General features: G+C 38.0%; 1 protein-coding gene across 1 annotated transcript in view; it reads left to right on the forward strand.

Moving 5' to 3' along the window:
• The window catches only part of LOC105499091 (nuclear pore associated protein 1), a 564,120-nt gene that overhangs the window by 356,764 nt on the left and 180,423 nt on the right, over window positions 1-26,933 (forward strand). Inside the window, exons 51-54 of the mRNA XM_071099379.1 lie at window positions 1,106-1,270; window positions 2,816-11,968; window positions 12,013-16,704; window positions 17,150-17,267. The gene's annotated coding sequence lies outside the window, so the exon portion shown is untranslated. The remainder of the gene's footprint in view (window positions 1-1,105; window positions 1,271-2,815; window positions 11,969-12,012; window positions 16,705-17,149; window positions 17,268-26,933) is intronic.

Below are 26,933 nucleotides of genomic sequence, written 5' to 3' on the forward strand. Positions count from 1 at the left end.
TTAGGCCCCATATCATGTGCTTACTAGACATGAATATAGTATCTCTGGATACATGTCTATTCAGATAGTTTACCACTTCGATTGTGATACTTGCCTTTTTATTTTGAGTTGTAAAATATTTTGTATGTTATGGATAATAAATCCTTTCCTTCTATGTGATTGTGAATATTTTCTTCTATTCTTTGCATTATCTTTTTACTTTTAATGATGTACTTTGAATCCCAGAAGATTTTAATTCTTATAAAGTTAAATATATTCATGTTTGTTTATTTTTGTTGGGCTTTAAGTAACATATCTTAGAAATTATAGGAGTTATTGTTTAACTTTAGACCCAAATTATGTATTTATATATTATCTACTATGGGTTTGGTCTATTTAGAGCTTACATTTGGATATATGATTATTTTGAGCTAATTATGTATATGGTGTGAGTGAGAAGTTCAACTTGCTTGTGGATATTCAATTGTCTTAGCAGCATTTGTTACAAATGTATTTTTCCGTATTGAATTGGCTTGGCAACCTTACAAAATCATTTGACTCTAAAGGTAAAGATTAATTTTTGGATGTTCAATTCTACTATATTTCTTTGATCTGCATGTCCATGTTTATACTATTATTGAGCCTTTAAATTAAATTATGATGATACTGAGTTTTTCATGGATGCCCTTTAAGATAAAGAAACTTTCCTTATAGGCTCAATTTGTTGTATATTGTTATCAAAAATGGATTTTGGATTTATCAGGTGCCTTTGCTGCATCTTTTGGGATGATCATATGGCCTTTGTTTTTTATTTTGTTCTTAGAGGGCATGACACTAATTATTTTGTAAGTTGAACCAAATTTGCATTCCTGAGACAAATACTCTTGGTGATGCTGTGTAATTCTTTTTCCATTTGCTGATTTGTATTGCTAGCATCTTATTGAAGACCGTTGTCCTTTATTTATAGAACATATTGATCTTAATTTTTCTTCCTTAAAATGTCTTGCTTTTGTTGTAATATCAGTATAAAGTAACTAATAGTATACATCAGGAAGTGATCTCTGCTTGTACTGTTGTTTACGTTTTTATGAAGAGTTTGTGATAGATTGTTATTAATTATTTTCAGGTTTGGAATGGGTCACCAGTGAAGTCATCTCAACAAGCACAGGGCCTTCACTCCTAACAACAATCACATGAATTTGGAAGGGGATCCTTCCCCAGCTGAACCTTCTTCGCTTGAGACCTTGTCCTTGGCCATCATCTGCATCTAGATTCATGATACAGAGAAACTGTGAGTAAGAGCCACTTAGTATGTGAGAATTTATTTCGCAGCAATAAATAATACGCCTGACAGTAAATGCAATGTGGTATCCTGGGCAGAAAAAATGACATTACTTAAAAACCCAGTAAAATATGGAAAAAGCCTATAGTTCAATAAACAGTTTTGTGCCAACTATTTTTTAGGGCTCATCATTGCATGTAACTCAAGGATATATAAAGCTTTCTGTGCATATTTCTGTGTATTTAAATGATTTCATAGAAAAGTATTTTTGAAAAAAATATTAAATGTGATATTAAAAGAATTCCAAAGCACAAACAGAATACCTTCAGCTCAGGAGATGAAAGGACATGTAAAGAGAGAATAGCAAAGCATAATTCCGTATCGATTTACCAACTCGAACACAGGTACACCTGCTTCAGGAAGATTCTCCCCAAGTTCCAGAGACTCGTCCTCTTTCATCTTCTTCATCATATTCCACATTTTTCAGTCACCAGTTTTAGCATCAGTAACCACTTTTTCAAAGACAGATGCCTGTGACTCACGTGTCTCAAAAAGCCCCATTTTCAGATATTATTTAACAGGACTCCAACAAACAGACCAGAATTTATTCAGAGCTTGCAGTGAGGAGTGCCTTAATGCCAACATGACTATGTTGACAACACATCCTCTGGTGAGTGAAGCATTCATAGAGAATGAGTTGCTGAAACTCAATAACATATGTTTACTGTACAAGTAAGGCAATAATATAGTGCTCTAAAATTATTCTGGGGACATAGGGGACATTCGTCTAAGATTTATGAGATGTGAGCAACCAAGAGAGCATGAACACTGATGTTTTACAAGTACTCCAAATCAGTAGATGGGCATTTGATTTTCCAGTGAGGGTGGCTTTCAGGGTCTCTTGGCTTCAATACTGTACACACAGAATTTCAGTGACAGATCTTGGTTAAAATAACAACAAGAATAACAACCCCTCATCTATTATATTGCAGCCTGGCAATTTAACTTAACTTAGTTTCACTGCATATAAATAGCAACTTAATTTAAATTAATTTCACTGCATATCAATAACTAAAATTAAATGAACTTAACTGCATAAAAATAGCAACCCTATACTCCATGCAAACTAGAATGGCAGTGGAATTTATGTAGTGAAGAAAGTGACAAATGATTTTCCAAATTTAAAGGAAACTTCAGGTTTTATAGGGAAACAAATAGAGGTAAAAATATTTTTAATCCTTCTTTTTCTGACAATTGTGTTCTGCTCTTATAAATAGAAAGCCCTACTTTCATTATTTTATAATATAGTGAGTTCATTAGGCACATGTATGAAAATGGTATAGTAAAGGAAGGTTTGTGTCCACTTGGTTGGTTCACTCGACTTAGACACATCATTTACTTTATCTCAAATGGTTATTTTTTAAGCCTTGGTTTTGTACAACATGTAAAGGCGTCAGTCTTTGTGCAATAGTAAGTCTTCATTCAAGTAACTTTTCTTTGTTTCTCTGCCTTTGTTTCTGCATTGCTCCTGTACTTCTGCGAACCGTATTTCAGTGAGTAATGATGACAATGGCAGCCATGCTGTCTCCCGTTCTTACCACTGGATGTGAAGAAATTCTAGATGCGATCCAGCCAATCTGTACTCGACTCTCAGTTCTATCTTCTCAACTCACAGTGTCTTCCAAAGTCCATGCCACACCACAGCCTGGAAAATCTCCCAAAGCAGTGTCTTGAGGTAATGGTAGAGCTCATGTCACAGCATGGTATATCTCAGGTATCACTGTCCTTCCCTGTTGATATAGTCTCTCTTACAAACCATTGTTCCATACACTTTGCCCGTTTTGTGTTTGTGTATACTTGTGGTATGGCATGTCTTAACCTCACAGTGAGGGTATTAGTATAGAGTTTTGGGTATCTAGAGGTGTGGATCATTGGGAAACATCTTAGAACCTACCTGCCACATCAGGTCCTGTCTAATCTGTATCAGTTTCTGGGTCCTCACTTATTTTTTTAACCTTGAGCCTAGTGAAAAGAACTTCTCAGGTATTCCATAGGATGTATCACAATATGGATTTGTTATATTTTTTCATCATTTGACTAAGATTAAACATTAATTTATTCACATATTTATCTAATGTTGAAGACAAAAATCCTGAACAATATATTATTTAGAAATACAAATTTAGAAAATAATAAAGAAGAATGAGGCTGAGCATGGTGGCTCATGCCTATAATCCCAGCAATTTGGGAAGCTGAAGTGGGTGGATCACTTGAGGCCAGGAGTTTGAGCCCAGCCTAACTAACATGATGAAACCCCATCTCTACTAAAAATACAAAAATTAGCCGGGTGTGGTGGTGCACACCTGAACGTTTCTTATATTCTGGGTAATAGTCTCCTAACAGTTATATGACTTGGGAATATCTTCTTCCATTATTTCAGTTGTCTTGATGGTGCACTTTGCATCTTAAAAGGTATTGATCCACGTGAAGTTCAATGCATCTATTTTTTTTCTGTCACTTGCACTTTTGTGTCACATGTTAGAATCCATTGTTTCACATAAGGCCATGAAAACCTATTCCCATGTTCTCTTCTGTGGGATTTTTAGTATTAGCTCTTACAGCTAGCCACATATTCTATTTTGAGTCAAATACATATATGGTACAGGAAAGAGTTAAACTTCCATGTGGATATCCCTTTCTCCCAGCAACATTTGTTGAGAAACTATTTTTTCCTCTTGAATCAATTTTTCAACCTTGAAAATAAGTTTGCCCTATATATAAAGATGGATTTTGGCATGCTCAACTCTATTCCATTGGCTTGTGTGTCTTTCCTTACGTTATGTGAGTTTTCCGTGGATGCTCTTAAAGTTTTCTTCTATGCCTAACTTTCCCAGAGCTTTTATCATGAATGGGTTTGGAATTTGTCAAATACCCATTCTGCATCTTTAGAGGTGACCATGAGTCTTTTTAAAAAATTCTATTACTATAGTTTATAACACCAGTTGTTTTTGTATGGTTAACCATACTTACATTGCAAGGATAAATAGTTTTGCTCCTAGTGTATAATCCTTTTTATATGTTACTAGTTAATTTTGATAGTACTTCCTTGATACTTTTTACCTATTTCATAGTGGTCTGTAATTTTCCTTTCTGGAAATGTCTTTGAGTAGCTGTGGTGTCAGGGAACACTGGCTTCATACAGTGTGTTAGGAAAGGTTCTCTACTCGTCTGATTTTATTGATTGTTATTAATGCTTAAAGGGTTTGAATAACACAGCAGTGAAGTCATCTTGACCTGGACAGAAATTGAATCCTTACAAGAATTCTAGGAGCTTGGAAGGGGATCCTTCCCCAGGTGAGCCTTCCCTTGAACTCTCTGCCAGGTATCTGACCCAGAGAAACTGTAAGTACTATGTAGGGCTGGGTTTGAAAGTCTGAACTGTGTAGTAATATGTTATACAACGATCAATCGGTAATATGCCTGACAGTAAATATAATGTGGTATCTTCTATTAGGTCCTTGAACAGAAAAATGACATTAGTGGAAACCCTGGTAAAATATGAGGAAAATCTATTTCAGTTAATAGTTTTGTACCACTGTCAATTTCTGAGTTTTCATAAATATGCTATGGTGATATAAGGTGTTCACATTTCAGGAAGCTGTAGGATATATGAAACTCTATTATCTTTACTACTTTCTGTAAAACTAAAACTATGATGAAAGCATTTCTTAAAATGTAATATTCAGGTACCAAAAAATAAAACAACAATAAGAGAGACAGATTTAAACCACTATAAAGCCACAGATCAGAGGATGAATGGAGATGTGGGGAGACTATGGCAAAGTAGCTTGCCTTATTATACCCCATTCCTACACATGGCACCTGCTTCAGAAGGACACTGTCACGCTCCAGGGACACTCATCCATTTTCTTCTTCCAATCACACCATTATCCATTTATCAGTTCCTGTGTTCGTAACCACTTTTCCAAGGAAAGATGCCTTTCTCACATATGTTAGAAGGCCCTGTTTGCAGGCACTTTCTGGCAGTGTCTTTATAGGATCTCAGTATAAAGACATTTTAGAAGACATGACTTCCAGACATTAGAAGAGAAGACTGAGAAGCACCAGTGATGGGGAACATATATATTTCTGCATTAATCATGTTTTCTTAGTACAGATTCCTTTTTTTCCCAAGTTTTGCAAGAATACGATGCCTTAAGCCTTTGAGAAAACACTGTGATAATTCAGTTTTCTTCATCATGCAGACTCCATCACAAATTTATGGGACCACACATTCTCTTGACACTCATGTCATGGATCTATATTGTCCTTGGGTATATTAATCTGTTCTCGCGATGCAGATAAAACATACCTAAGACTGGGTAATGTATATTATAAAGGAAAGAGGTTTAATTGACTCACAGTTTCACATGGTCAGGGAGGCCTCACCATCATGGCAGAAGGCGAATGAGGAGCAAAGTCACATCCTACATAGTGGCAGACAGGAGAACTTGTGCAGGGGAACTCCCATTTATAAAACCATCAAATCTTGTGAGACTTATTTACTACCATGAGAAGAGTATGGGGAAAACTGTTCCCATGATTCCATTTTCTTTACCTGGCCCTGCCCTTGACACATGGGGATTATTACAATTTCAGGTGAGATTTGGGTGGGGACACAATGAAACCATTTCAAGTGACAAGCCCAAAAGCCACAGAGTAGACATTATCCTGGAAGAAAGTTAACTAAATACGAAAGAAGTTTATAATCATGGAGCTGTAGATTAATTCCTGCTCAAAAAGATGTGGAAATGAACCTTTAGACATCAGATGTATGAAGGTGAGGCATGTTAGTGATACAGAGTGTGTTGTGCAGAGGTGGAAATAGCCTAATAGAAAAAAGGAATGAATAGCAAGTAGAACATACCCCAGCCCACCTTCCTGTGATCTAAGAGATGGACACAAGCTGAGTGCTGACTGCAAATGTGCTGGCTAAACAAAGATCCCCACAGCAGGGGGACTGTCCCCTCTTCCCCAACACAGCTCCCTGTTCACAGGCCACACCACTTTATAGAGGAGCACCAGGGATGTCCCGGAAGCCATGCCCACAAAGCATACTGAGCCATGGGACTGCATACTACGCTCCCAAGGACATCTGCAAAGTCAAGACTCTTGCGTTTTCAGACCGTGATCATGGGCTACATTCTCCACACCATATTCATAGCTTCAGCGAGAAAACAAACTCCTGGGTCCTGGAGACCTAGAGTGAGAGACACAGCTGACCTTGACCATATTTCTCACTTCTGAGAAGTTTGTAGCAGTAATTCAGGTGCTATTATTTGGGGCATTTATAATTCAGTAAACCTTCATACGCCTCTAATCTTACAGTTCACCCCATAGGAAAGAACCGTTTCATTTACATTGGCGATCTTAAGTCATGGAGGTTTGTTCTTTTTATTTCATTATAACAGGAGTTTCTATAAAGTAAGTGACTTGTACAATCCCATTTTCTTCTTCATTTCAATGCACACATCTGGTCTATTATGATGTGTACTGTGAAGATCATTCATGACTAAATTCTTGAGGAAAAAAAAATCACCAAGTGGCAGGCCAGGAAGGAGAGAGAGGTAGATTGTAGAAGGACAGACTCATCTCTAGGTGGCAAGAGGGTCGATGAGCTCTGAGTGCTCAGGGTTAAGACTGGAAAAGTGATAGACATGAAACTCTGCTACCATGATGTCCCGGGCACAGAGGACACAGTGCTGAGCACTAAGCTGGCAAACATTACTATGGTAGCCTGGAAAATAGGATTTGTACTGAGTCTGGATTGGCCACCAGAATTCTCAGAAAGATGCCACTGAAAACACCCCATCATCTGACCGTGTCCTTAGGCAAGAACCCAACGCTGTCTCCGCCCTCTAGTCTGAATAAAGGGTGTATGACTCCTCTACTGGAGATTAGGGCTTCCTGTTCACTCATTTAAGCCCTAGTAGAAGCTGAAACTCTCAGTGCAAATGTGCTCAACATTCTAAATTATACACTGTGTGAGTTTCTTGTTCATTCAGTGCACTCTTTGGGGAACACCAAAGCCTGTTTCATTTTCTAAGTATCAACAAGTGGAGCTGAGAAGTAACAAGTGGTCAGAGCAAAGCATTCCATGAAAACTGCAATGCACGTGCATCTCCATTCCCTGCTTACAGTGAGATTCATATGATCCTCATTCATGGGATACGAAGGATAAAAGGGGAGGGAGAAAGAGATAAATATGTTGTTGATCTGGATGAAGAATCAGATTTGGAAAGCAACTTAGAATAATCTCTGCTTATATTTCTAAAATTAAGCCAAAAAGTCTCAAGGTAACAGAATTTTCTGTCTTCAGAGAGCAGCACTCTGCTGGAAACTGGGTCCTGGATGTTTACAGTGTGCCTCTCAATGGGATACTTATTTATCCTGTTGGATACCCCGAAGCATAAGTCTTTGACGCAGCATCCTTCTCACATGATATTTGTTTACACTGTCAGACACTCTTGTGGCACTTGTCGGACCTGTGTCCACTCCATTCCCACCAAGGTAGCCACTGTCTAGGAGAGCTCTGGGTTGGAAAAAAGTTGAGTTCATATGTCCTGGTCACCTGAGACACGAGGAAGCAACTCAACAAAGCAAAGGTATTTCTTGCAGGTGGGGGTCACTGGGCACCGTTGTAGGGTCTAACTGACACATTAGATCTTCTCCAGTCTGCAAGTTTCATAGTCTCCACTTATTTTTCTCGACCTTGACCCTTTTGAAATATACAGGTCAGATATTTTGTATTTTGTAAGATGTCCCACAATATGGATTTGTCTCATGATTTGTCATGATTAAATTAGGGACATGTATACATTAAACACCTGTCATCTAAGTTTGAAGACAAGAAGAACTAAACATTATGGATATTAGAAATATAAACAGAGATAAATATGACACCAATTAGAGGATAGCAAATAATTTCACAGTCATAGCGACCTTCAGTGATTAAGGAACATGATTAAGCTAAGGAGATCCGTTAACGGCCATGAACACATTGCTCATGTTCTATTTTATAAGGTCAGCAGTGACTTTAAATAAAAAGAAGCCTTATACATTTAAGAATTGTTTGGGGTTTACAGAATTGTTTTAAATGTAGTACATAGATTTTCCACATATCCCACTACAGTTGCTCCTTTTATTAACTTCTTAATGTAGGACATTTGTCACAATTAACCAATTTTAAACAGTATCATTAACTACTCTTTATACTTGATTCAGATTTTCTTATGTTTCACTTAATGTTTAATTTCTGTTCCAGGATCTCACCCAGGATACCTCAGCACGGTTGGGTATCATGTCTCCTTAGACTTCTCTGACTGTCACAGTTTCTTAGAATTTTCTAGTTTTTGATTACATTGACATTCCTAATGTGGGATTTCTCTGAGGTTTTTTTCATGATAAGACTAGATTTGTGGGTTTGGGAGAGGAAGATGACAGAGGAAAGGTGCCATTCTCCTCACATCATACCAAGGACACAGGCTCTCAACAGGCTTTATCATTACTAATGTTAATTTGATCACCTAGATGAAGTCATTTTTATGAAATTATCACACAGTGTGAAATTATTATTATTTTTCCTTTTCCCCATGGAATGTTTCAGAACAAAGTCACTAACACAACACACATTTAAGAAGTGGGGAGTCATGGGCCAAGCACGATGGCTCATGCCTGTAATCCCAACACTGTGAGAGGCTGAGGCAGGTGGATCACCTGAGGTCAGGAGTTCGAGACCAGCCTGGCCAACATGGCGAAACCTCTAAAAATACAAAAATTAGCTAGGCACAGTGCACGTGCCTGTACTCCCAGCTACTCGGGAGGCTGAGGCAGGAGAATCACTTGAACCTGGAAGGCAGAGGTTGAGGTGAGCTGAGATCATGCCACCGCACTCCAGCCTGTGCAACAGAGCGAGACTCCAGACTCTATCTCAAACAAACAAAAAAAATGTGGGGATGCATGATCTACCTTCTTATTGGCAGAATGTCTACAAATTTATTTGAACCCTCAACCATAAACACGTGTGTATTCTATTACATATTTATTCATTTATACATAAATTATTTATATCATCATGTAAACATGGATTTTTATTTTATACTTTACATATGCTAATTTATTTGATTGCTCAAATTGTTGCATGGTTGGCTATTGGAAGGTTTTTTAGTTGTCCCTGGTATAATTTTGAAATACCCACATAATTAAGGTTCAGTGTTGTATGGTTGGTTGGTTTTGTTGTTGTTCAGCATTTTCTTTTCTTTAACCACTACTAGGTGCTCCAGGCTAACTATATAATTGTGTAATTTCTGCTAATGTTTCCAATACCATATAATCTGATCCAGCACCACATGAATGATGTATGTAGTCTCTTACTCTCCCTGTGAAGAAGTTGATGTTGTTCTCTTAATCTTACTGCCTGAACATACATGCAAAGTGGTTTTAGAACAGGTAACTTATACCCCAATGGGAAACAATTTTACCAAGTAAAGTACAGCACTTAGGGATAAATACTTTGGCTTTTAGCCTCGGCATGTCCACTTATTACCCAAGTTACTTAGGTCCATTGCTTTCCCCCACTTTCTTTAGTGAGGTTGTTCCATACATTCATTACATAGTTATATTATTTTGGGGGACATTCTTCCTTGGAAACCCTCTACCTACTAAATAAGGTTTTATGTTTGCATAATTTAGTACACTCTTTGTGTTATAAAGTTCTTCATGATTCAGAAAACATTATTATGTATCCACCAATACAGTATCAGAGAGAGTGATTTCACTACCCCAAAGAAACCTCCTGTATTTCACTGATTCCACATTTCTCTCTCCCAAGCCCCCTGTTACCACCAGACTCTTTGCTATCACTCTACTTTTTTCCTTTTCTAGAGAGTCATATAGGTAGAATTACACAGTATTTTGCCTTTTCCAACTTGTATTTTTTCACATAGCAATATACCTTTTAGATTTTTGAAGTATATATCATGTTTTTTAGACTTCGCATCCCCTATTGTTGCAGGACAGGTGAGCCCCAAATTTGGGGTTTCAACTGGCAGGGTTCTTGGCTTTGCCCAGGAAAGTATTTACAGACAAGCCAGTGGTGATAGATGGCAGTCTTTTATTGAACAGTACTGCTCCTTTGAGAGCAGGGCTAACTCATAGGCGTTGCATCAGTTGGTAACCTATGGGTTCTTATCAACTATCTTTAAGGTAAAACTACTTTCAATTACATGGAAGTTGAGGGGTGGACCAATGAAACTTAATGGGCAGGTGATTCAGAACTTTCCAGGACAGGAGCAGTAACTTCTGAGTTGTTGCCATGGAAAGAGGTGGTAAATTCCTGGTTGTTGGCATGGAATTTGTAAACAGTCATTGCGCTGGAGGGAATGTCTCATGCCGGTGAGCAGTGAGGACAACCAGGGATCCCTTTGTCTTCTTTTGCCGGTTTCTTCGCTAGATGCTGTCTGGACCAGATCTCATCTTGATCAGCAGGATTGTGACTAGAAAACAACTTGCCAGTCTCCTGCCTCATAATGGCAGAAGGCATTGAGTGTCTCTTCGTGTGATTCGGATGTGACTGTAGCTTTTATGGAGAATTGGGTATTTGAATAATTTCCATTTTTGATGGAGATATATGCCCTTTTATTTTTGAGCTCTTAAGAAGTTGCCGTATATTATTGACAATAGACCATTATCACCTATAAAACTTGCAAATACTTGCTTTTTAATTTAACTTTTAAGTTTCAGGGTATATGTGCACATTTGTTACATAGGTAAACTTGTGTCATGGTGGTTTGTTGTAGATTATTTCATCACCAATGTACTAAAGCCTAGTACCCATTAGTTATCTTTTCTGATCCTCTGTCGCCTCCCACCCTCTGATAAACCTCAGTGTGTGTTGTTCCCCACTGTGTGTTTATGTGTTCTTGTCATTTACCTCCCACTTATAAGGGAAAAAACATGGTATTTGGTTTTCTGTTCCTGCATTAGTTTGGTAAGGATAATAGCCTCCAGCGCCATCCGTTTTCGTGTAAAAACATGATATTTTTTATGGCTGCATAGTATTCCGTGGTGTGTATGTTCCACATTTTCTTTATGCAGTCCACCATTGATGGGCATTTAGGTTGATTCCACATTCTTGCTATTGTGAATAGTGCTGCAATGAACCTATGCATGCGCGTGTCTTCTTCACAGGACACTTTTTATTTCTTTGGGTATATGCTCAGTAATGGGATTGCTGGGTTAAATGATATTTCTGTTTTTAGGTCTTCTTGTAGTCTCCACACTGCCTTCCACAATGGTTGAACTAATTTAGACGTCCACCAACGGTGTGTAAGTAATTCCTTTGTTCCACAACCCTGCCAGTATCTATTTCTCGACTATTTAATAATAGCCAATCTGACTGGTGTTAGATGGTATCACATTGTGATTTTTAATTGCATTTCTTTCAGGATCGGTGAGGTTGAGCTTTTCTTCATATGATTGTTAGCCACATATATATCTTCTGTTGAAAGTGTCTGTTCGTGTCCTTTGCCCTCTTTTTTTATGGAGTTGGTTTTTTTTTCTTGAACATTTGTTTAAGTTCCTTATAGATGCTGCATATTAGACTTTGGTCATATGCATAGGTTGCAAAACTTTTCTCCCATTCTGTAGGTTGTCTGTTCATTCTGTAGATAGTTTGTCTGTTCATTCTGTAGATAGTTTTCTTTTGCTGTGCAGAAGCCCTTAAGTTTAATTAGGTTTCATTTGCCAATTTTTGCTTTTGTTTGCAAATATTTGCTCCCATTCTTTGGGTGTCTTTATTTTTGTTGGTGCAGTGTGAATCAGAAAAGTTTCACATTCTAATGAGGTTTAATATGCCTGATTTTTCTTCTTGCCTTTTGCTTTCGGCATCATATCTTAGAAAAGATTGTTTAACCTAAGAGCACGAAGATGTATTCCTGTGTTATTTCCTACATTTTGGGCCTGTTTAGCTATTATATATAGATATATGATCCTTTTGAGTCACTTACATTTTCAGTGTGAGGCAGGAGTTCCACTTGCATGGAATATGCACTTGCTTAGAAATATTTTATTAAAAATATTTATCCATGTATAATTTATTTGGTGACATTATAAAATTATTTCACTATAAATGTATGTATTCATTTTTGAGCATTATATTCTATTACATTGATCAACATCTATATTCTTATACTAGAACCATAAATCTTGATTACTATTACTTTGCAGTGAGTTTTGAAGTCAGGAAGTATGTATCTCCCACGCCAACCTTTTTTCTTCTTTCTCAAAATAATTTAGGCTAGTCTGGGTCTATTGCATTATATATGAACTTTAGATAAGCTTTGTGAATTTAGAGGAAGGAAGTGTCACCTGGGATTTTGATAGAGGTTGCATTAAATCTATAGATCCATTTGGAAAATATTGTCAGCCTAACAAAATTAACATTTATAAGTAATGAATAGTCAAAGTTTTTTTCCGTTGTTTTTCAAAATGTTTTCTATAGTTTTTGTGTATATATCTTATACTTAATTTGATAAACTTATTTTTGATGTCATCTCAAATGGAACATTCTGAGATTTTTGTTTTAGATTATTAATTGCTAGCATATAGAAATTCAGAAGATTTTATGTATTCACCTTGTATACTGCAAGTTTGTTGAACTCATTTCTAAATTCTAAACATATTTGAATAGAGTCCTTTAGAAGTTTTATACATAAAATCACGTCATATGCCAACAGAGAGAGTTTGACTTCCTTTCCATACTGGAAGCCTCATATTTATTTTTCTAGACTAACTGCCATGTCTGTATCCTCTAGTACAATGTTGAAAACAAGTGTCAAGAGTGGAAATCCGTGTCTTGTTTCTAATCTTGGAAAAATTAGTGAACGTTTCAGATAACTTATGATGATAGAGTAGGTTTTCATGGATCCCCTTTAAAAGGGAGACAGTTCCCTTAACTGCCTCATTTGCTGCATATTTTTCTCATAGGGAGTTGGAGAATTCTCAAGTGCCTATGCATCTTCTGAGATGATTATGTGGTTTTTCTTCTTTAGTATATGAATACAGTGCATAGCACTAGTTGTATGTTGAACCACATTTTGCTTTCCTGAGGTAAATACCCTTGATATAGTATACAATACTTTTTACATGTTTCTGGTTTGTTTTACTAAAATTTCCTTGATGATTTTTGCCCTGTATTCATAAGGTATATTGTTCTTCATTTTCCCTATTTGAAATGTCTTTGTCTGGCTGCGGTATCAGGGTAAACTAACTCAGTATACAATGGGAAATCATGTTTTCTCCACTTTTTTGGAATAATTTGTAATAAATTAGTATTAGTTGTTTAAATGATTACAATAATTCACTGATGAATTCTTCTTGATGAGGTCAGAGAGGTTAATCCTAAGAATAGTTACATGAGCTTGGAAGGAGACCCTTCCGCAGCTGAGCCTTAGCCTGGGCCATCACCTACATCTGGACTGAAGACCCAGAGAAACTGTGAGTAATATGTGTGTGGTTGTGAACCACTAAGATGTATAGTAGTCTGTTATGCACCAAGTCTTAAGTAATATACCTGACAGTAATTGCAATGTGGTATTCTAGATTAGGTCTTAGAACAGATAAATATATCATTATTAGAAATTCTGGTAAAATATGAAGGAAGCGTGTAGATCAGTTAATAGTTTTGAAACATAGTGAAATTCTTAGTTTTCATGAATATACTATAGTTGTAATAGTAACATTTTAGTTAGCTGAAGGGTATATGAAACTGTCTGTTCTACCTGTGTGTCTTTTTGTAAATCTGCAATTATTTCAAAATAAATTTGCTTTCTAAAATTATTATATCTTTAAAAAGAAAACAAAGACATAAGCAAAAATCTGTGGCTTCCAGAGATGAGTGGGTACATAGGGAAAGAATAGAAAATGAGCATTTTTAATCTAGTCACCTTTCCAAACCCAGGTGCACCTGCTTCGGGAAGGCACCATCAAGCTCTACGGACTGTCATCCTTTTTCTCCTTCTCTGTTACCCAGTCACCAGTTGGAGTGTCAGCAACCACTTCTTCAGAAAAAGCTGCCTTTCCTTCACATATCCAGAAAGCCCCATGTGCAGACATCACTGAGCAGTGTATATTCAGGATCCCATTGAAGCATTTTTGGGAGCTATGACTCAGATATTAGAAGCCAAGAATTAGAAATTTCAGTGACAGGGAACATAAATCATATTTCTGCATTCAGGATAGTGTTTTCTTGGTACAGGGATTTCTTCTTCAAGTAATCGAAAGACAACTGTACCTTCAAACCTTTCAGAAAAATATGTCCTAATTTACTTCTTTTCATTCTACAGACTCTATCAGGAATTGTTTGGGACCATGCCTTCTGTTGCCCACTGCCAACCCGAAAGCCACCAAGGTAGCAGGTAAGCAGAGTACAACAAACGTTTCTAACAAATGGGTTTAGGCCAGACCCTACTTACAGAGACCTGGATATGAATCTTTTACACAACAGATTTTTTGCAGTTGGATGCTAGTGAGTGGAGAAAGCAGATGACAAAGTGCTGAGCAGCGAGTCCCCAGACACACTCTAACTGCATGGAAGATGTGATTTCCCACAATACCTTAAACCAGCAGTTCCTTAGAGGCTGGCCTGGACACCACAATTCTAAAAGAGATGCCATTTAAAAGAAACCAAATTCTAGAACAGATCTTGAGGCAAATACCCAACACTTGGACTCCACACTCTAACCTGATTAGAAGTTGGAGTTCAGTGGAAGAATGTCTTGGATATTTGAGAACATGACTTTATGTGTATTTAATTTAGCCTTGCTGGAATTTAAAACTGTAGGGGAAAATTCAGTCAACCTCCTAAATTCTGTGAGTTTTTGTTTTTGTATGTGAGTTTCTGCATACACCTAAAGAAACTCCCATCATTTAGGAGGTTGACTGAATTTTGGGTATACGGAAATTCATACTTTATGTGTTTCTTCTTCTGTCAGTGTATTCCTGAGGGAACACCAAAACCAGTACCTAAACCCAAGTACCCAAATTAGGATTGACCAGAGTAGCAAGGGGACAGATTAAAACATTTTATAAAGACCATTATGCATCTACGTCTGCAGTGACTAATTATAAAGTGATTTCTGTGATCTCCAGCCATATGGTTAAAACGGCAAATGGGAATGAAGAAAAAAGAGTTACATAAATATTATAGCTGAAAAAATGGAGTTTATAATAAAGCTTACAAGGATCATTGGTCATATTCCTAAGACTGCAGTGGAAAGTTTCAAGATACAGCTTTTTCTAGGTCTTTAGAAAGGTATCACTCCAGTGAATTTTTCAAGTAACTCTTTATAATTGCTATCTTCTTCCTCAGTAGATTTCTTAAACCATAGTTCATAAAACTACATTTCCATGCATAACATAAGAATTCTAGTGTTCCACTAGTAACTCTAATGTGTCTAATAGCTACGTAGAATGTAAATGCACTTGGTGAACTTATGTGATAATATTTAAGCATATTCCTTCAATAACAGATAAGAATACAGTTTGATGAGCCACCATAATCTAACACTGAGAAATTGGCAGTCACAGAGGACAGTGTATTCCACTCATCGTAGAGGGCACATTTTCATATTTATGAAACACAGGTGCACCTTAAATTTGACAGTGTTAAAACACTATTGACGAGAAGGCAACCATAATGTTATTGTCCTCATTTACATATACATGAGTTTGGTCTATAAACCTTCCATTGATGTTTTCAGGTCATATCATTAACATCATATCTTGCATAGGAGGTTTCAGAAGGTTGGAAAGATAAGCTCACAGGAGCAACATAGGAATCTCGCAAGAAGTGCAGCGTCACCAAAGCTTCAGATTAGCACAGGTGATAATAATATGGGGAAAATTATGGGCAAGATGAATTGAAGAGTGATTCAGGAGAGTTACATCTGAATGAGAGAAAATTTAGGAAAACCTTTGTCAATGTGTTTTTCTTGTATGTTCTATCCCATGTAATCATAGGAATGACACAAGACAAATATCCACATGTATGCACATTGAAAACAGTTTTACCAGTAATTGTAATGTATTTATATTATTATTATGTGATTTATTTATAAGTGATGAAAGTATTAGTTTCTTCATTTGTTAGTGGTTTTGTTCTTCCATTCTGGTGTATGAAGTAATGACATGTTACAGTTGACAGAAATGATGTATCTCACAATTTATTAGAAAATTACTTTTTAGGGGTTAATGTAGGCTTGATAATATACTGCATGCTTTGTATGTTATCATTTCCTACAGTGCACACTGACATCTCAAGAAGTAAGCACGATTTTCACTCCTGTGCTCCATTTTGGAGTCTGAGCTGACTTTCTGCGGGAAAGGTATAAAGGAACCTTGAGTTTGATACTGTCTGCCCCAGTCTTTGCTGACTTCGACTGTGTAGAATGTGTATTGTCTTACTTGCTAAATAATTTTCAGGTCTAGTTAGAAAGCTCATGCTATCCTGTGTCATGAAAATATTTTCCTAAATTGTGTTCTGAATACTCTATTATTTTTGTATTTAAGCCTATGAACTAACTAGAATTGATTTTGTGTGTATGTGAGGTCAAAGGTCGTATCTTGGTTGTTCCCTGTGGATATTCAATTTCCTGGAACACTTTATTAAAAACAGATCTCTCCCCCATGCATCAATGTATAAATTAATTTTTATATATCTATATGTCTGCTTTCTAGCTCTGTTTTTATTTTTTAAGGTACTGGTTGTTTCTTCTATCTTTGTGCAGATTTCACAGTCTTATTATTATCTTTTTTTTTTTTTTGATACAGTGTCTCACTCTGTCGCCCAAGCTTGAGTGCTATGGTGCAATCATGGATCACTGCAACCTCCGCCTCCTGGGTTCAAGCGATTCTTGTGCCTCAGTCTCCCGAGTAACTGGGATTATAGGTATGCGGCACCACACCTGGCTAATTCTTTTGTATTTTTAGTAGAGATGGAGTTTCACCATATTGGCTAGGCTGGTCTTGAACTCCTGACCTCAGGTGATCTGCCCACCTCGGCCTCCCAAAGTGCTGGGTTTACAAGTGTGAGTCACCACACTCATCCTACACTGTCTTATGATTAAGAGGGTCTATTTAGGACAATAATTTTCTCTCCAAAGATTGTTTTGTATTTTTTCTTTTTTAAGAGAGAGAGAGGATTTTGTCCTGTTGTCCAGCTAGGGTACAGTGACTCAATCGTAGAGGAGACTCTGTGTTTGAACTACTGGGATCAAATGATCCTCCCCTCTCAGCCTCCTGAATAGCTAGGACTACAGGCACAAGCCACCATGCCTGGTTAATTAGGTTTTTGTTTGTTTGTTTGTTTGTTTGTTTGTTTTGGTAGAGACCAGGTCTTCCTATGTTTCCCATGCTAGTGTAGAACTCTTAGCCACAAGCAATCCTCCCTGCTTTGTCTCCCAGGGTGCTAAGATTGCAGGTGTAAGCCACTGTGCCTGGCCCAGAGCCTCTTCTTTTAACCACGGAGCTTCTCCATAATGAAGTAGAAAATGTAACAACCTGCATGCCTTGCACCTACACCAGTACTTTCAGCTGTACCTTCAATAATGCTGTAGGTTTAGAACTTTAAAAAAAAAATTGTTAATTTTTTTTGAGACAGGATCTCGCTCTTACACCTGGGCCGGAGTGCAGTGGCAAGGTCTTGGCTCACTAGAGCCTCGACTTCTGGGCTCAAGCAGTCCTCCCACCTCACTTTCCCAAATAGCTAGTACCACAGGTGCACAACTCTTCTCAGTTAAATTTTTTTTTGTATTTTTTGTAGAGATGGGGTTTCGTCTTGTTGCCCAGGCTGATCTCGAGCTCCCGAGTTCAAGCAATCCGCCCACCTCAGCCTCCTGAGGTGCTGGGATTACAAGCATGAGCCACCGCACCTGGCTGGTTTAGAACTTAAATTGTTGCTGTAAACTCTTGATTCCCTTAATATCCTTGTGAATCTTAGACAATCCCCCAACACCACTCCCCACTTTATGTATAAATACTTTCAACAACAGCCAGTAGCGTTAAAAACCTTGAGATGCAGCCATAGTAACCTCCTGCACTGGTGTAGGCGACTCTGTGACAGGTTCCTTCTCCTCCAGACCGTGCCCACCAAAGTCAGAGCCACATGGGAGCCTCTGAGCTCAGAGCCACTGTATGGGGTCTCCATGTGCAAGGACAGCAGCTGCCTGCCCTTTCTGTTGGTGAGATGAGGAATTCAGTTTTGAATAAGGCTGAGTTTGTTCAATACTGATTTTGCAGGCTGACCAATGACACCTTAAGACTTTATTTCTTGCATTGTAATATTTATCCTGATTTTGATATGATTTGTTGTGCAAATGTGTTTAACACTTGAGTATATATTTTTTTCTTTTTTTACTCTCATAAGCATCATCTAAAACCAAATTTTAATTTTTGTGTTGTATATTTAAGGTGTTTATTCCTCTGTTTTAAAAATGGATTCACAATTATTTTTCAAGGAACACTTTTATTTTAATCTTTTCTCATATTTCTCTTTCCTAAATTTAATGTGAATATCACTTTTATTAGAAAAGACTGATGTTACACATTCTCTGTTTTTTGTTTTTCTGCAAATTTTCTCTGAAATATCTCTGGTTGAAAAGGAGAAGGACAGAAACTGTTCTGGAAGCCACAGGGCAAAATTGACTCAGATTCTCGCGGATCACAAGGTCAGGAGATCGAGACCACAGTGAAACCCCGTCTCTACTAAAAATACAAAAAATTAGCCGGGCGCGGTGGCGGGCGCCTGTAGTCCCAGCTACTCAGGAGGCTGAGGCAGGAGAATGGCGGGAACCCGGGAGGCGGAGCTTGCAGTGAGCCGAGATCGCGCCACTGCACTCCAGCCTGGGCAACAGCGTGAGACTCCGTCTCAAAAAAAAAAAAAAAAAAAAAAAAAAGATGTGTGAAACTTTCCATTATATGGCTTAGTTTCTGTTCAAGTGAAAGGTTAACAAGGTATTGATTTGTGTAGCAGTACAGTAACACTTCGCGTCTGAATACAAGGAGCAACCACTTCTTAATTGTGCAGGTGTGAACTGCATGATGTTGCCTTACTTTCTCCTTACACAAAGATTTAGACAATGGCTGGACTCCGTAATTCCTTCCATCTGACTTCCATAAATGTGTACATGACATGTCTTTGTACAGATCACCTATTCTGTTAGATATTAATTATTTTCTTATTTTTTGAGTGGTTATTAAATTTGGTTTTAGTTCTTGGAGATATAAAAAATACCGCTTCGAAAATGTGTACATTGAGTGCTGTAATCAGAAAATATCTTTGTGCCATTGGCTTGTAAAAAGGGAATTTCAATTTTTTATTTATTGTCATTTTCATCTACCTTAATATTCTCAAAAGGCTTTCATGCTTGTGCTCTTTTTAGATTTTAATTTTTGTTGTCTTAGTCAAAAAACATGCGAGGGTTGGGAACACTTGCTCAAGATGCGTGACATGAGCAGTCAACAGAGCCAAAACACTGATGTTGTATGGAAATATGTAATAATAGATGGGCATTTGCTCTGCTAGGTGTGGCAGCATCCAGGGTCTGTGGGCTTCAGTGCTGTAAGCAGAATTAACAGATCCTGCTTTAAGGATAAAAGTGCCCCTCATCTATTGTATTCAACCTGGCACCATTTTGTTACCGAACTCTGGTTTGGCCATGGCCACTTGCAAAATACAATAACAGAAGGGTAGTAAAAAGAAAGTCACTGGCCAGGCATGGTGGCTCACATCTGTAATCCCAGCACTTTGGGAGGCCGAGGCGGGATGATCACCTGAGGTCAGGAGTTCAAGACCAGCCTGGCCAACATAGCGAAACCCTGTCTCTAGTAAAAATACAAAAATTAGCCAGGCACAGTGGCGCGCGCCTATAATCCCAGCTACTGGGGGACATAGCGAGGGTCCGTTTGCAAAAAAAAGAAGAAAATCACTTTATTCCAGAGCTTAGCAATGTGTGTGGAAGGGCTGGATTTATATCTATAGGAACCGCGTGAGTTTTCTGGGCAGAAAACAGGGTTTTAAGAAGAAATATTGGCAAGCAGGGCATGGAGAAGGGGTGTGGAGGTGCAGGATCCACATGACTCGCTGGATGATTATTCTTCAGTCATGGGTCATTCGTTAGTCTGCCCAGCATCACTGGGGACAGAGTCAGGTTGTGGATTAACTGATGTCTTGAGACAATCTCTCTATGGAGGAGAATCCTGGCAGATGCTTATTTTGGTTCAAGATTTGGTAGTTTCTAAGAAAACCTATACTTAGCTAAGCTGACAGTGCTTGCTGGTTGTTTGGCTGGTGAAAAGGAAGGAGAGAAAAGTTTGAATTTGCGTTTCTTTTTTTAATTTTTTTTTTCTTTTTGAGACGGAGTCTCGCTCTGTCGCCCAGGCTGGAGTGCAGTGGCCGGATCTCAGCTCACTGCAAGCCCCGCCTCCCGGGTTTACACCATTCTTCTGCCTCAGCCTCCCGAGTAGCTGGGACTACAAGTGCCCGCCACCTCGCCCGGTTAGTTTTTTGTATTTTTTTAGTAGAGACGGGGTTTCATTGTGTTCGCCAGGATGATCTCGATCTCCTGACCTCGTGATCCGCCAGTCTCGGCCTCCCAAAGTGCTGGGATTACAGGCTTGAGCCACTGCGCCCGGGTTTGAATTTGCATTTCTAAGGAGCTAAGTTAAGACGTGAACACACAGGAGAAAGAGAAAAAGTAACTATTTTTTAAGGAAAATGAAGTACTTGGTTACAGCACCCACTGTAATATTCCCCTTTATTTGTATGGGATTGGAGCGTCATATTCATTTGGTCTGCTTCCTACTGAAAGGGGGCATAGTTATAGAGCATTAGAATGGAATCTGTTTACTTGGAGTTGGAAATATTCTTGAGTTTCCAGCAGGAACTTACTGTGCATGTATGGTGTGAGGATCCAAGAATTTCTGAGAATGATTTCCTGCGTCTCCATGTAGAGTGTACAACAGCAATAAAGCTCATAGCAGCTGAAGAGGGCATTTAACAGTATTAATTATATATATAAAAGTATTGTTTGCACCAGGAAGCCGACTAAATCATGATGTCATAGAGTCCTGAGAGAGGGCATCTATAGCAGAAATATGGGTATCTACATGCATAGCTTGGGTTATATTATATTGTAAGAATAATCTGGGGTGTGTGTGTGTGTGTGTGTGTGTGTGTGTGTGTGTGTGTGTGTGTGTAAAATGGTCAACCTTAATGAATGTTAAGTACCACCCCCGACTGCAGTGAAAATATCTAAAGCCATATGATTTAAAGACATCATGAGATTAGGCATAGCATTAGTTTGCTTGTGCATGTCTTTTAGGGCTGAGGATATGTTTCTGGAGTTATCCAGGAAGTTCACACAGCATTTAGTCTTAATTACGGTGCAAAGCCCCAAGTGTCAGTTGTACCCAGAGCTGCTGTGGAGATATGAGGACATGTTGGTTAACTATACATATTTAACAGGCTACAGCAGGAGTTGTACATACTCGTGAAGGTGGTCCTGACCCATGTGTATTAACAAATATCCATGGAACATATGACTCATTTATTTTGGGGTGGAGACTTAACTTTTAAATGTATTATAATTATGCCCTATATTTCAAAAGTTCTTTTGAGGACAAAGGCATGCAAGTGTGCATTTACTGTAAACGGGCCAAAGCTGGTTTATGGTCAGTGATCTTTTATCAGGAGAAAGTTACTGACATTGGTCTCTTGTCTACTTCAAGCTGTAGTTATGGCAGGTGGAACAGTGGCTGGGGTCAGTCAGTCAGCTTATCTTGAGGCTAGTGCTTGTTTTGCTGCTAGAGAACCACAGAAACCTTGTGGCAATTGTAAGCATAGTCTGCTTTTTTAAAAGCGTAGGAATGTGCGACTTAACTCTTGCCTGGCATGTTCCTAAATCCTGTTTATAATTTGGAATTTTATTGTTATAAACAGTCTGTTTTACAATTTTTATTGTAACATTAATGCTGATCAGTTATGCCTAAATTCCCATAATGGGAGGAAGATACAGTGAAGCATGTTCAATACCCCTCTTGTTGTCATGGCCTGAATTAGTTTTTCAGGTTGCTGTGGCTAATATGTGGGTAGGGAGTGTCCATTAAGTTGGCAGGGGCTTAGGATTTTATTTTATAGTTTATATTCCTCTTTTTTGTCAAGGTATGCCAGAGGCAGTATCGGTGGCCACGCTTTTATTTTTTCTCATGTCAATGCCACAGTGGCATGCCACCTGACCTGGGTCCATCATGTTCCTTGCTGCCCCCACTATGGTGGGTTTGAGAATCAAAAGTCTTATATCCAATTAGATGTTGTAGACCAGACTGGAATGAAGGTGAGCAGGCAGTCATTAATCCTTGAAACCCCTTTTAAGCAATGTAAGAGCCAACAACTAAAAGTCAAAAGGTAAGGTTATATAACTGAATTGTCTATGAATTGTATACATTGAACTATTGTAATCTTGGCTTATAGGAAGGATCTAACTAGCTATACAAAACGTAAGTATTTTATTTAGCTGTTTAGGCATTCATGTGCCCACCCTTTTAATTTTCATATTCTTAATTGATCTTACATATAACAGCTTATTTAAAATAATTATATTCAACAGCAGACAGGTGCCTTTCAAAAAAATAGTAGCAAGGCTGGGTGCGGTGGTTCAGGTGTGTAATCACAGCAGTTTGGGAGGCCCAGGTGGGTGGATCACCTGAGGTCGAGAGTTCGAGACCAGCCTTGCCAACACGGTGAAACCCCATCTGTACTAAAAAAAAATACAAAATTTAGCTGGGCGTTGTGACACACATCTGTAATCCCAACTACTTAGGAGGCTGAGGCAGGAAAATCGCTTGAATGCGGAGGCAGAGGTTGCAGTGAACTGAGAACGCACCACTGGACCGCAGCCTGGGTGACAGAGCAAGACTCTGTTTCAAAAAAAAAGCAATTGATTTAATTATATTTTTGTAAGTATAAGATATATACACACCTATAAGTAAAATAAAAGACAGGAAAAGAGAGACAAAAGGAAAAATGCAGGAAAAAGGAAGAAATAGAACTATTATAAGATGGTTACACTACTTCTGAAGGAGTATAATTTTATATGAAAGGAGCTTAGATTAGTTGTAAATATAAATTGCAACCTCTAGGGCAGGATACTGGAACGGGAGCCTCAGTTTTTTGCTGTCTGTGGCCAGAGGCTGCATTCAGTTATTTCCTATGTTGGCTTCTCTCCCATGGCAGAGTGTGTCATCAAAGCCACCATGGGAGAGAGCTTGCGGCAAGACAGGTATCATAATCTTAGGTAACATGATTATTCAAGTGACGTCCTATCACGTTGTAGTCTTCTGATGTATCAAAGCAAGTCTCAGTTTCTCCCCAAAGTCAAAAGGAAAGGCTTAGAGTATTGGGTTATGTACACCAAGCTGTGAGGATCATTGCGCACCATCTGAGCGCTCACCTGCCAACATCAGGTCTTTCTTAATCTGGGACAGGTTCTCAGTCCTCACTTACTTTGCTGACCTTGGCCTTTGTGAGAAAACAGGTCACATAATTTGTGAAATGTATCAGAATCTGGATTTCTCTGAATGTTTCTCATGTTTTAATGAGCCATATAGATAGAGACATGCAATTCTCTATTTGTGAAGACAAGAAACAGCGAACAAGACATCATTTACAAATACAGATTTAGAGACCAAAACTAAGAAAGAAAAGTTTGCAAATGGAAAAAGGAAAATTAAAAATAATAGTAATTTTCACCAGGGTAACAAAAGGGTAGGAATAGGGAAGTGAGCACCTGGGACACTACAAGATCGACAGTGTACTGCTTAGTAAGCTCAATAGTGTAATTTTAAAAATATATGTTTTATTTATTTTTCTTGCTTGCTTGTTTTGTTTTTTTTGTTTTTTGGGTTTTTTTTTTGTTTTTGTTTTTTTTTTTTTTTGAGATGTAATCTCCCACTGTTGCCAAGCTGGAGTGCAGTGGCACAATCTCGGCTCACTGCAAGCTCCACCTCCCAGGGTCAAGCGATTCTCCTGCCTCAGCCTCCCGAGGAGCTGGGACTACAGGCACCGCCACCACGGCCGGCTAATGTTTGTATTTTTAGTAGAGACAGGGTTCCCCATGTTGGCCAGGATGGTCTTGACCTCGTGATCCACCCGCCTCGGCCTCCCAAAGTGTAGGGATGAGACACCACGCCCGGGCTATTTATTTGTTTTTTTTTAATCTATTTTACAATAGTTTTGGATTTACAGAATAGTTGGAAGTACATACAGAGAATTTATATATACTCAACACATAATTGCCCTTTTATAAATTCTTACATTCATTTGAAAACACTTGTTGCAGTTTGTGAACCAATATTATACATTATCATTCACCAATATTCTCGATTGATCACAGGTTCTGTTTACCCGTAACGTCCGTATTCTGTTCCAGGATTCCGCCCAGGACACCGCATCACATTTAGGTATCTTGTGCCAGTTTCTCAGATGTTTCCTATTTCTGATGTCATTGAAATCCCTCCTTTGGGATGTCTCTGCTGTTTTCCTAATGACTGGATGGCCGGTGTGGATTTAGCAGAGGAAAACCACAGAGGGAAGGTTTTATTCTCATGATACTGTGACAAGAGTACATAGTATCAACATGCTCTATCACTTTTTTTTCTTTTTTTTGAGATGGGTCTCACTGTGTTCCTCAGGTTGGAGGGCAGTGGCGTGAACAAAGCTCACTGCAGCCTCGAACTCTTGGGCTTGAATGATCCTCCACCTCAGCCTCTTGAGTAGATGGGACTGCAGGCATGTGCCACCACATCTGGGTGATTTCATTTTACTTTTACTTTGATAGAGGCAGAATCTCAAGACATTGCCCAGGCTGGTCTCTAAGCCCTGGCCCCAAGCGATCCTCTCACCTCAGGCTCCCATAGTGCTGGGATTACAGGTGTGAGCCACTTGCCCAGCTGCTTTATCATGGTTAATGTTATTTGATCACATGGATGAGGCAGTTTAGCTCAGTTTTCTTCACATAAAATTAATATTATTCCTCTTTTCATGTTGTGCCTTTTGGAAAAAACATCACTATGCCCAGCGCATACATACAAAGTAGGGAATTATGCCCCATTCCCCTATGGGCAGACTTTCTATAAACATCATTTGAGTTTCTGTAAAAAATATTTAACATTCTTTAGGCTGTTCTGGATCGGTTGCATTTTTCTGTGTGTTTTAGAATCAGTGGTCCAAGAGCTGCTAAAAATGAAAAAAAATTAGTTACAATTTTAGTAGGGCTTGTATAGAATCTGAAGATGCATTTAGAAAGTAAGCATCTTGGTTAATACTTAATAGCTTTCTGATCAATGAAAATCTAGTTTATATAGTATATTACACTAATTCTTGTATTCATTTATTTAGGTTTTCTTTAGTACTTCAATATTATTTGTAATTTTTAGTATATATAGCTTGCAGTTATTATGTTATTTTCAAATATATTTCCTTTTTGATGCCGTGTTAAAGGAAATTATTTTGAGTTTCATTATTTGATTAGTGTGTGTTGTATAAGAATGCAATTTATTACATTGATCATGCATACTGAATTTTGTTTTTGTTTCAACGTTATTTTAGTGGATTTTTTAGGATTTTCTATATATTAGGTTATGTCACTGGCCAATAGATTGTTTGACTTCCCTTTCAATTTGGAAGTCTTATATTTATTTTTCTATCCTACTTTTATAAATTATGTCCTCAAGCATAATGTTTGGTTGAATTAGTGGGAATAGGTAACCTTTTGTGTTTATAATTTTGGGAATATTACTGAGACCTACTTGATACCATGTGTTGTCATGTGAATTTTTCATAGGTGCCTGTTTTAGGGAAGAACATTCCCTTTATGCAAAATGTAGTGTTTTTACTGTGAGTGGGTTTTTGAATTGGAAAGTGCTTATTGCATATTTTTAGATGTGATCATGAAAGTTTTGTCATTATATTAATATAGTTATTACACTAATTCTTTTTATATGTTTTACCAAACTTATGATCCTGAGTAAATAAATAAATAAATAAATTAGTGTTTAATTCTGTTTTACAATCCCGATTTGTATTGAAACTATTTCCTTGAGCATTATTGCCTAGGTATCCATAAAGCATATTAGTTTATAGTTTTCATTTTTTGGATTGTCTTTGTCTGGTTTTAACCTCAGAGGAAACTGCCTTATAGGACGCACTGCACACTGATCTCTTCTCCGTTATTTAATTTTTTTTGAGAACAGTTAGTAAAAAATTGCTGTTGATATTTTAAAGTTTTGGAATAATTCATCAGTGTAATCTTCTCAACCTGGTCAATCACATAAACTTAGGAGATGATTCTCCCCAGCTGATCCTTCAGGTGAGACCTCAGCTTTGGCAATCATCTACATCTAGATTCCTGACCCAGAGAAACTGTGAGTAATTTGTGTGTGCTTTTGAGCCACTAAGCTATGTGGTAATTGGCTATGCTGCAATAAACAATAATACACTTGATGGTAAACATAGTATGTTATCCTTGATTAGATCCAAAAAAGGAAAAATGGCAGTAGT

The sequence above is a fragment of the Macaca nemestrina genome, chromosome 7 (assembly GCF_043159975.1).
Source record: "Macaca nemestrina isolate mMacNem1 chromosome 7, mMacNem.hap1, whole genome shotgun sequence".
Taxonomy (NCBI): Eukaryota; Metazoa; Chordata; class Mammalia; order Primates; family Cercopithecidae; genus Macaca; species Macaca nemestrina.